The sequence below is a fragment of the Tachypleus tridentatus genome, chromosome 4, assembly GCF_004210375.1.
Source record: "Tachypleus tridentatus isolate NWPU-2018 chromosome 4, ASM421037v1, whole genome shotgun sequence".
NCBI classification, from domain to species: domain Eukaryota; kingdom Metazoa; phylum Arthropoda; class Merostomata; order Xiphosura; family Limulidae; genus Tachypleus; species Tachypleus tridentatus.
Window position 1 is genome coordinate 72,724,245 of NC_134828.1, and position 9,263 is coordinate 72,733,507.

A 9,263-nucleotide genomic window follows, 5' to 3' on the forward strand; every position below is an offset into this window, starting at 1 on the left:
CTTGTTAATGATTTACATATAGCTTGTTACAATTTTTTACTGTAACTAAACTGTGCATTAACATAAATATACTCAGCTTTTATTATATTAATATAGGTATAAAGGCGTTCCTTTATATTGGTTAAATAAACACAACATAACCATAGAAAACACTCAAATACTAAATAAAGAAACAAACATAAACAAACGCAAAATTAAAGAAGCCTTACTTATATAATACTCAGCTTTTGTATTTTACGGTGTTAATTTATCTCTTTATTGAATATAGGCTGTGCATAATAAAGGCTTAACTAATGCTACACCTTAGACAAGTGAAACTAGACTTCGGAGTCTGAAATTATAATTATTTTGTATTATTCTAGAAATTCTGAATTTAAAAAGTACTTTTGCAAGGAAAAAATACTAGTTTGACCAGAAACGTTTTATGTGTCTTAGTAGGTACAAAATAACTTTCTACTCACCGGATGCTCATATTTGAAGCATCTTATGAGACAACACCTGATCCACAAAATATTCCAAATACAGGGCGGCCCATCCATACATCTTATGTATCCAGTATATCTGTGTGCTGTCACCAGTATTCTTGCGCTCATGTACCCACGCACTTGTCACAATAAGCTCTTCAAGTGTAAATGGGCTTACAACAGCCATATTTCTCTGAAACACAAAAACAAATTTATAATACATGCGTAATTGAATTTAACATAATAACATATGAATGGGTAGGGACTTACGGGCCACCCTGTACAATGCAGTGTACTGGAGAATATGTATAGCTTGCTTAAATGCAGCAAATAAATACAATACGGTGTACTGAGAATATATACGGTTTGATTATCCACTGCAGAAAACATAATAAAAATTAATTGACTTATTTTTTTTCTACTACATATGTAAACTTCTTTTTTTATCTTCAGTAAACTTATCTTGTCCTACGCACGCTGAAAAAACTTGGATAGTATGTTTAACATGGTTATAATCATATTGAAACCTCAAACCTAATAAAAGTCAAAATTAGATTTTTTTTTTCATTTTAGTTAACATATGCCAGTACGGTAAGACTTATCGTAGTTAAATCAACATGTAGCAGGTTTCTAGCGCCTGCGTTTTCTAACTATTTACTTCCTCAATGAAGTTCATCCCACACACTTCCGCAACCAGGTAAACAGTTATAATTATTGTGATCATTTGTTTTTATCGAACCGATTTCTATTATACTACATTTTCTCTGCCCAGACATGGACCAGTTTTGTCTGTTTAGTATGAAACTATAAAACACGGTATTCTTCAATTACGTAAGCAAATGTGTATATTAATTAACAGACACCACCTCCAGTACTTTGTTTTGTATATATATATATATATATATTTCTAGATTCTTATATAAGACTACAAACACTATTATACCAAACATGTCCAGTTAAAACAGCAGATTAATATAAAGCTATTGACTTTCTTCCATAACACTGACATGACACTTCTGTTAAGGTTATTGTCTACGTATAATTGTTTTGATAATTCTGCCAATGTTTTTGTTTTTCGTAGTTTTGCAGGTGTTTTCTTTCTTTTCATTTATTTTTCGGCACTTTAGAAGTTAAAATAATCCTTACATTTTATTTTGTTATGGTTTTCACGTGTAGAAGTTATGTTTTCAGTCATACATGTCTGATGCAAATCAAATTAGATTTGCCTCTAAGTGGCCCAGTGTATGGGAACTCACAACGCTAAAAACCGGGTTGCGATACTCTCGTGAAGGGTGGAGCACAGATAACCCATTTCGCAGCTATGTGTCCACCTACCAAATGTATATATTTACATTTATACTGAAATTATCATACTGTAATAAGCAACTAATTCAAACAGTTCAATTTTAAGTATATATGTTGGAGTCATATTGGCTCGGCTAATTTATTCATTCTTGTTAATTGATCAATTTCTAGTTTGTGTTCAGTGATGTCAGATTTCTCATGTATTGATACTTATATGTTATTATTCATTTTTTTAAAAAATACACTGAGGCTTGGTTATAAGAGCGTTAAAAATATTGAAGTTACTTTACTAGTGAGATAAAGCTGAAAGGAAAGTATTAGTTTTCATCTAATGTATCCTATGAAAAAACGCGTAGATGTAGATATGAGAATATCGTAGTCTGTTAGTACTAGAAGTTTTGTATTTTAGCAAAGATGTAGGACTCACTTTAATATAATGATATGAAAATCATCTTTCCGTCAAGATGACGAAGTTTTGCCTTTTTTTTAAAGTTTTAGATATATTAATGTGTTATTTTGTTTATTGTAGGAACTCGATGAAATATTTCAAATTATTAAATTGTTAAATGTTTTATGATTTGTTATTTTGAAAGCTACTCAAGGGCTATCTGCACTAGTCGTCCATAATTTAGCAGTGTAAGACTAGAAGGCAGCTAGTCATCACCACCCACCGCCAACTCTTGGGCTGCTCTTTTACCAACGAATAGTGGAATTGACCGTCACATTATAACGCCCCCACTGCTGAAAGGGCGAGCATGTTTGGTGTGACGAGGATTCGAACCTGTGACCCTTGGATTACAAGTCGAACGCCTTAACCCACCTGGCCATGCCGGGCCAAATGTTTTATGAATTTTATTTGTAAATAATATCAATTTTATTGCTGAAACTGATCAGACTTGGTCCGTTCATTAAAGTCTTGGATTGTGAGTCCATGGGGCAATTGTTACAGAGAAATTGCACTGTGGATGAACTGGCGTTAGCTTAACTGAAATCCTATAGGTAGAAATTAAGGTTATATCCCTAATCATACCATATTCCTGGGCAGCCGTTAAAGTTGCCTGTCCTTAACGCTGACATTGAAACTATGATCAGTGGCGTAGATATATTTTTAAAGTTCTCTAGTCACCACCAGACTATGCTTGCATTGAACAACACTTTGTGTGTATGTATGTATGCACAAACTGCCTAAGTATATGACACAAATTGAATAGTGTTCTGACATTACGTTGTACGTAGTTACATCTTAACAACAGTGTTTCATAACAAATAATCAGGTTACTCGTTATATCATTGGGAAAATTCAATTTGACGAAATAAATTATATACTCAATTACATACTAATAAGTGATTACATGAAATCGTTCACAGTTCTCCACCCTCCCTCTACAAACTTTACATCACCGCTACTACAACAAACTAGATTTTTTTGTTTCTTTGCTTTTGTTCTTAAGTTTTTGATGTGTCGAAGATCATCACCGTTCACTCATGCCCTGGTTCGGCCCAAACTTGGCTAGCCACTGGTCTGAAGTGTATCACAACTTTTACACTAAAACTTCACTATTCGATTAGCGTAGCCTAAGAGTTGCCAGTGGTTATTGTTAACTAGCTTCCTTCTCTCTAGTTTTTTCGAATCCCCGTCACACCAAACATACTCTCCCTTTCAGCAGTGGGGCGTTATAATGTGACAGTCAATCCCACTATTCGTTGGTAAAAGAGTAGTCCAAGAGTTGACGGTGGGTGGTGATGACTAGCTGCCTTCTCTCTAGTCTTACGCTACTAACTTAGGGACGGCTAGCGCAGATAGCCCTCGTGTAGCTTTGCGCGAAATTTGAAACAAACCAATCAAATCTCTCTAGTTTACCAATTCAAATTAGAGATGACTAGCGGAAATAGCTTTTAATTAGATATACTCAAATAACTACAGCCAACAAACAATTGTCCCAAGTTAAATACACAGATTATGGTAGGCTTGCGACAATATCTTGTTTGAAAATAAATTCATTTCTCTGTATGGATGTACAGTAAAGAAAAATAAGTATTAAAAGCAATGTCACCTGACGGTATTAGTTGTGTGTATATAAATCAAAAACAATATCACATTTATTATTAGTTTCTTTTACACGTCCCCTCCCGTGATTCAGTGGTAAGTCTTTAGTTGATACCCATGGTGAGCAGATCAGCACATACAGCTCATTGCGTAGAGGTACGCTCAACAACAAACAAACAAGCAAACTGTCTTTTAAACCAATAGTTTTCTATACACAATTCAAATATTTACGTATGCGACGTTCGAAGCAATATTCATTTATCGTGATATTAATAAAATATTTCACGTGTGAGAGTTAGTTTACATCTCGTTATCATGTCACACACATTGCCCAGAATAAATATACAGAACTAGCTTAGAAGTTATAAAAAACACTTCCACAGGGATATGAGAAGATTTCGTACTTCACGATTATGCGGTCCTCCAGGGGGCAGTGGTAAGTCTACAGACAGACTTGCAACGCTAACATCTGGGGTTCGATTCTTCGCGGTATACACACTACCTAGCCCAATGTGGCTTTACTATATAAAACAGAAAATAACGTGTAGGAATGGAGATATATGAGATGACAAAATTAATTAACCAAAAATCAGCATAAAATATTTCACACAAAAAGCACTTTCGTTAACGTATTCTTATTACTAGGAGAATTGAAATTATAGTTCGAATTAGTTATTCGTTTTATGTCTGTGCTGTTCTATTCTATCAATAATATTGGAATTAAAAAATAACAAAAGTAAAATATGAAAACAAAGTATTTAATTTAACTGGGTTTTTCCATCAGCGTTAGGAAGACGTGAAAAATATACCTGTACTACTTTTACTGTATAGAAAAGCAAGCTGGTGTTTATTATCCTAAATACTTTGAAAGTCAATGTGTTGTTATGCATCACTTAAAACAGTTGAAAAGTACCAATATTGTAACTAAAACAAAATAAAATTGTAAAATAATGTTACACTAATATATAGCGATTCGTCACATTACAAATTATTGTTCGTTCAAAATACACTCTTAAACGAATAGTAGGGAAAGATAGCTTTGCATCTTTCTCTTTTGAAGACATTGCACATCAGTACGGGGTATTATCACAACCAATGGCAAGAGCAACTTGGCACCATTGTTGATAAAGTTCTCTGCGTGCTTTTCTTATAACAAAGCCACATCGGGCTATCTGTCGTGTCTACCAAGTAGAATCGAACCCTTGATTTTAGCGTTGTAAATCCAAAGACTTACCGCTGTTCCTGTGGGGTCATTACTGTTGAATGCTTGAGGTTGAAGCGTTGATGAGACCCAAAGTCATCCTTGTCTACTCCTCTGGAAGGACTATTTTCAGGACATCGTCTTGAGTCAACCGACAAATTCTTCACGTCTTCTACACATGCTTTACTTAGATTAAATGTAAATACTACCATTTCATTCGATCAAGCTCCCTTGTATTCGATAAATTTGGCGACATGCTTAGTGGAGTTGGGACGGGAGTTATCATCCATTGGAATGAAGTCAGAACCATTTATGACAGCACAAGAGTTCACAGGAAGTCGTTATGCGTGAGGAATGTACTTCATAAGGCTTGTGGCATATAATCTACCCAGATTATGACATATGAAACCTTTTAACTTTACACTAACTGCAAACTATTTTTTTCTCTCACCAGTGGCAAGATAGAAACCTATAAAAGCACAATTAGTGAAAGTTCCTTTAATTACATCTTAACTATTGGTAAACTACTAAAAATAACTGATAATTTAAAAGTACTCAAGCCCAATACAAAACTTTCTTTGAACTATTCAACGTTTCTTTTATGAATAAGCAAACTGAAAAAGAAATTGTTGTTATAATTCAAGATAAGCAAGGATGTTGCATGATTATCCTTGGGTTATATTTTAACAATAACAAACTATTCTCAATGTATCTCAGAACGGCTGGTATGGGTATTAACACTTTTATTGATAAGCAGAGAACAACGTTAACCTGAAGATGACCTAGGAAGGTCGAAACTTTGTTCTCTGCTTATCAATAAAAGTGTTAATACCCATATCAGCCATTCTGAGATACATTTTTATTTCAAGTAGGTTTCTCGTCATCAAAAACTGATCTCAAGAACCAGAACTCAGTATAACCTACTTGCAATGAATCTTTTAAATCGTGTTACTCCAAAGACTGTACATTAAAAGAGCCAACTTACAACTTTAAACTGGTCTTTCAGCTGCCCCTGTTGATTTTCAGCAATTATACACAACCATACAAATGTTTCCTCATCTTTTACCTCAATTTTATACATTTCTATTTCTGCAAACACAAATGCTTAGTGACTCCAAATAGAAAATTGTTACACACTTATTACTTCATATTCTGAATTTTTATTTTGTAGAACACAACTTCTTTGGGATTGGACAGAGAGACATATTCATCAAATCTCATTTCGTGTGTTATTCTATTTTGTTTACTTAATCCATTGTAACTTGTTTTTAATAAGATATTTCTTATCACTGTGGGAATGAAAGATTATGTCTTTTGTCTCTTAGAGACAATACAATAATAAAGTCATTTTTGTTGAAAGGGTTTGAAAATTTTGTTCATTCTTTATTTACCACCGAGTCTACAAAAAGAACAAAATAACCTGATTTACTTCTATTTTCTCTGACCCATATTGTATGAGGCAGTTGAAAACGTAGATGTGAGTAAATACGAACGATGTCTTTATTGTAATTAATTGTTCTCTTGTTCCAAAATGTGAAAACTTGTTACTCCTTCGTTTTGTATGAACGAATACCATTTAATTTGGCATATTATGTAAAATGCTTAGTCCAATCTGCTCTGCACTGTCAACTTTGAAAGAATTTTTTTCAGAAATAACGCTACTTATGATGTCGGATACACATAGCCTTTCAATACTAAATCTCATCAAGAAAATGTATGAGTTATATTGTGTCCATCTCACCATAATATTTCACTTATATGAAAGTCAAATCGGCGAATTCCAGAATGGCACTACTTATACAGCAGCCGTAAAGAATGTTTCCTTTCTGATATTCGGGCTATTTGTGTTATGGCCATTAAAACATTGAATCACAAAATTTAAGTCCATAAGTTTTGTGCCTAAAAACAACGAGTCTCGTCCCCTTATAAAATCACCAGTAAACTTTATACTATGCTTAGAAACTTATTCAATAAACTAATCTGATGACATTTTACCCAGAAATCACCTAGAATCCATTTAGATTCTTCCTAAGCATAATCGAACAGGTTTGATATACTTATGGTCTGATGATGAAAAGAATAACAACATACAGTATTGTGCATAGGTGTTAGTATAAGAAAATATTATGCCATTCTTTTCTTTCCATTTTGTAGGGCTATTTCCTCCATGTCATTAGAGATCGTAAATTTCACGACTATGGTAATTCTTCACTGGACTTTCTTACCAAATTAATTATACTGTGTAAAAATACTTATTCTATAGAATTCCAAAGGGCATGTTATAAGGGTTATGCTTGAATGAACATATTGATCAACTTTAGGATCTGAAATAACTGTCATGGTATTCCATGTAGTGTCTTAATTATATTGAAAGAAGTTAACATATAAAAGAGGTAACATATGGTACCGGTATTTGCTAGAATAAATCAATTTAATAACACTCCACAAATAAAACCTTGATAAAAACAATACTGAACACTATATTTTAAGTTTAATTGTCATGCCACAGCTCAAAGGCGTAGACAAATGTCAGTAAAGCAGAGTTCGCACAAAACTTTACAAGATGCTGGTTGGACTCTTCCACAAATTGCTGTTGACGTGAAATGCTTCATTTATGCAGCTTTCAAGACAGAAGGAAGACTTGACTGTCAGTGATCTCAAGCATGAGATGAACGACCATGTACCACATGACAGAAAAGTGTCTAGATCTATAGTGTCAAGAAGACTCAACAAGAATGGAATATTTGGTTGTGTAGTAGTTAAAAACTCCTACTTCAATTTCCAAATACTGTCAAAAGACTGAAATTTGAAAAGAACCACAAAACTTTGACTTTTAATGGTTGGAAAATGGTGTTATGAACAGATGAAACCAACTTTGAAATATTTGGTTTAAGGTACTGGTTGTTCGTCTGGCAAAAGAAAGGTGAAATATATTTATCTCAATGAATACCATCTATCATGAGGCATGGGAGAGACATTGTGTTGGTTTGGGGGTGTTTATCTACGGAAGCAATAGGAGATGTTTAGGGAATTTAATGTCCACAACCATTTATTCATTTTTAATCAGGAGTTTACTGAATTTCTTTCTGGTGAAAGAGGTTCGCTATTTTTGTTAATGTTTCTCTTAATCATTTGGGCTTTCACCTTAAGAGGCTCTTAGCTCTTGACATTATCATCTTATTTGACCATTAGGGTAAAACATGTACTTTGAATGTTTATATAGACTCTTTGGCAATAATAATTTCTTTTGCCTCACTAAAATCTCTTTTAGTTTTGGGCATTCTACTGCTTATCCTACTCCCCATTTTGTTAGAGATATATGCCGTGATTATAACAATTTTTCATGTAGATACTTCTCTCACGCATAAAGTTCCTGATTTTCGTATTATAATTCTGGTAAAAACAAAAGAAGTTTCTTCTTACCTATACAGATATTTCCAAATTTATTACCAAAGGCCTTGTGGAATGGCAAGTATGATAAAAATGTTCTTCACCGTAACCAAATTTATTTTTGCCTGTATCACCATTTCAGATAAGGTAATTTAAGTGTTTATTGGATTTCCTGTACCAAAGTCAGGTGAATTCGTATTTCCTTATTATCCTGTATCATAACACTTTCGAATTGTAATTAATTCAAAAGTTATTTGGCTCTTAGTATACTTTAACTACCTGTATTCTCTTCAAACTGTTTTCTTACATGAGCAAAACACCACAGATTGTCTTCAGGGGATATATTTATTGCTCTGGTTATTAAGGGTTACGTCATTCCAGCCTGCTTTTATTTAGAATTGCTTTTGAGTTTGTATGAGCTGATGGCTTATCCCAAAAATTCTATAATTTGGGTTATAAAGATCGAATTACATGATGGTTAAATTGTTTGTCACCACAAGATCTTCCTTATCAAATTAAGAGATTTCTAGTCTTTTCTCTTGCCTGAATCTCGTAGGAAATGATTTTGAAGGTAAAGAAAATTTTACTACCATTTTATCAGATGATTTTTCCATCTGGCAATAAATGAAACTTCACCTCTGTTTTTCTTCAGTGAGGCTTACTACTAACATAACTGAATGTACGTTTAAATGGAGTTTCCAACTTTAACGCAAGTTATGATTTTCTACAGTTTAACAGCGAAAGATTAACAAAATTGCTTTGTCATTAAAGTCCTACTGAAAAAGTTTAAGAATATTTTGTGATTACGTTCGACAGTCATATAAAACGATGTTTTCACATTTTTGCGGTTTTGTTC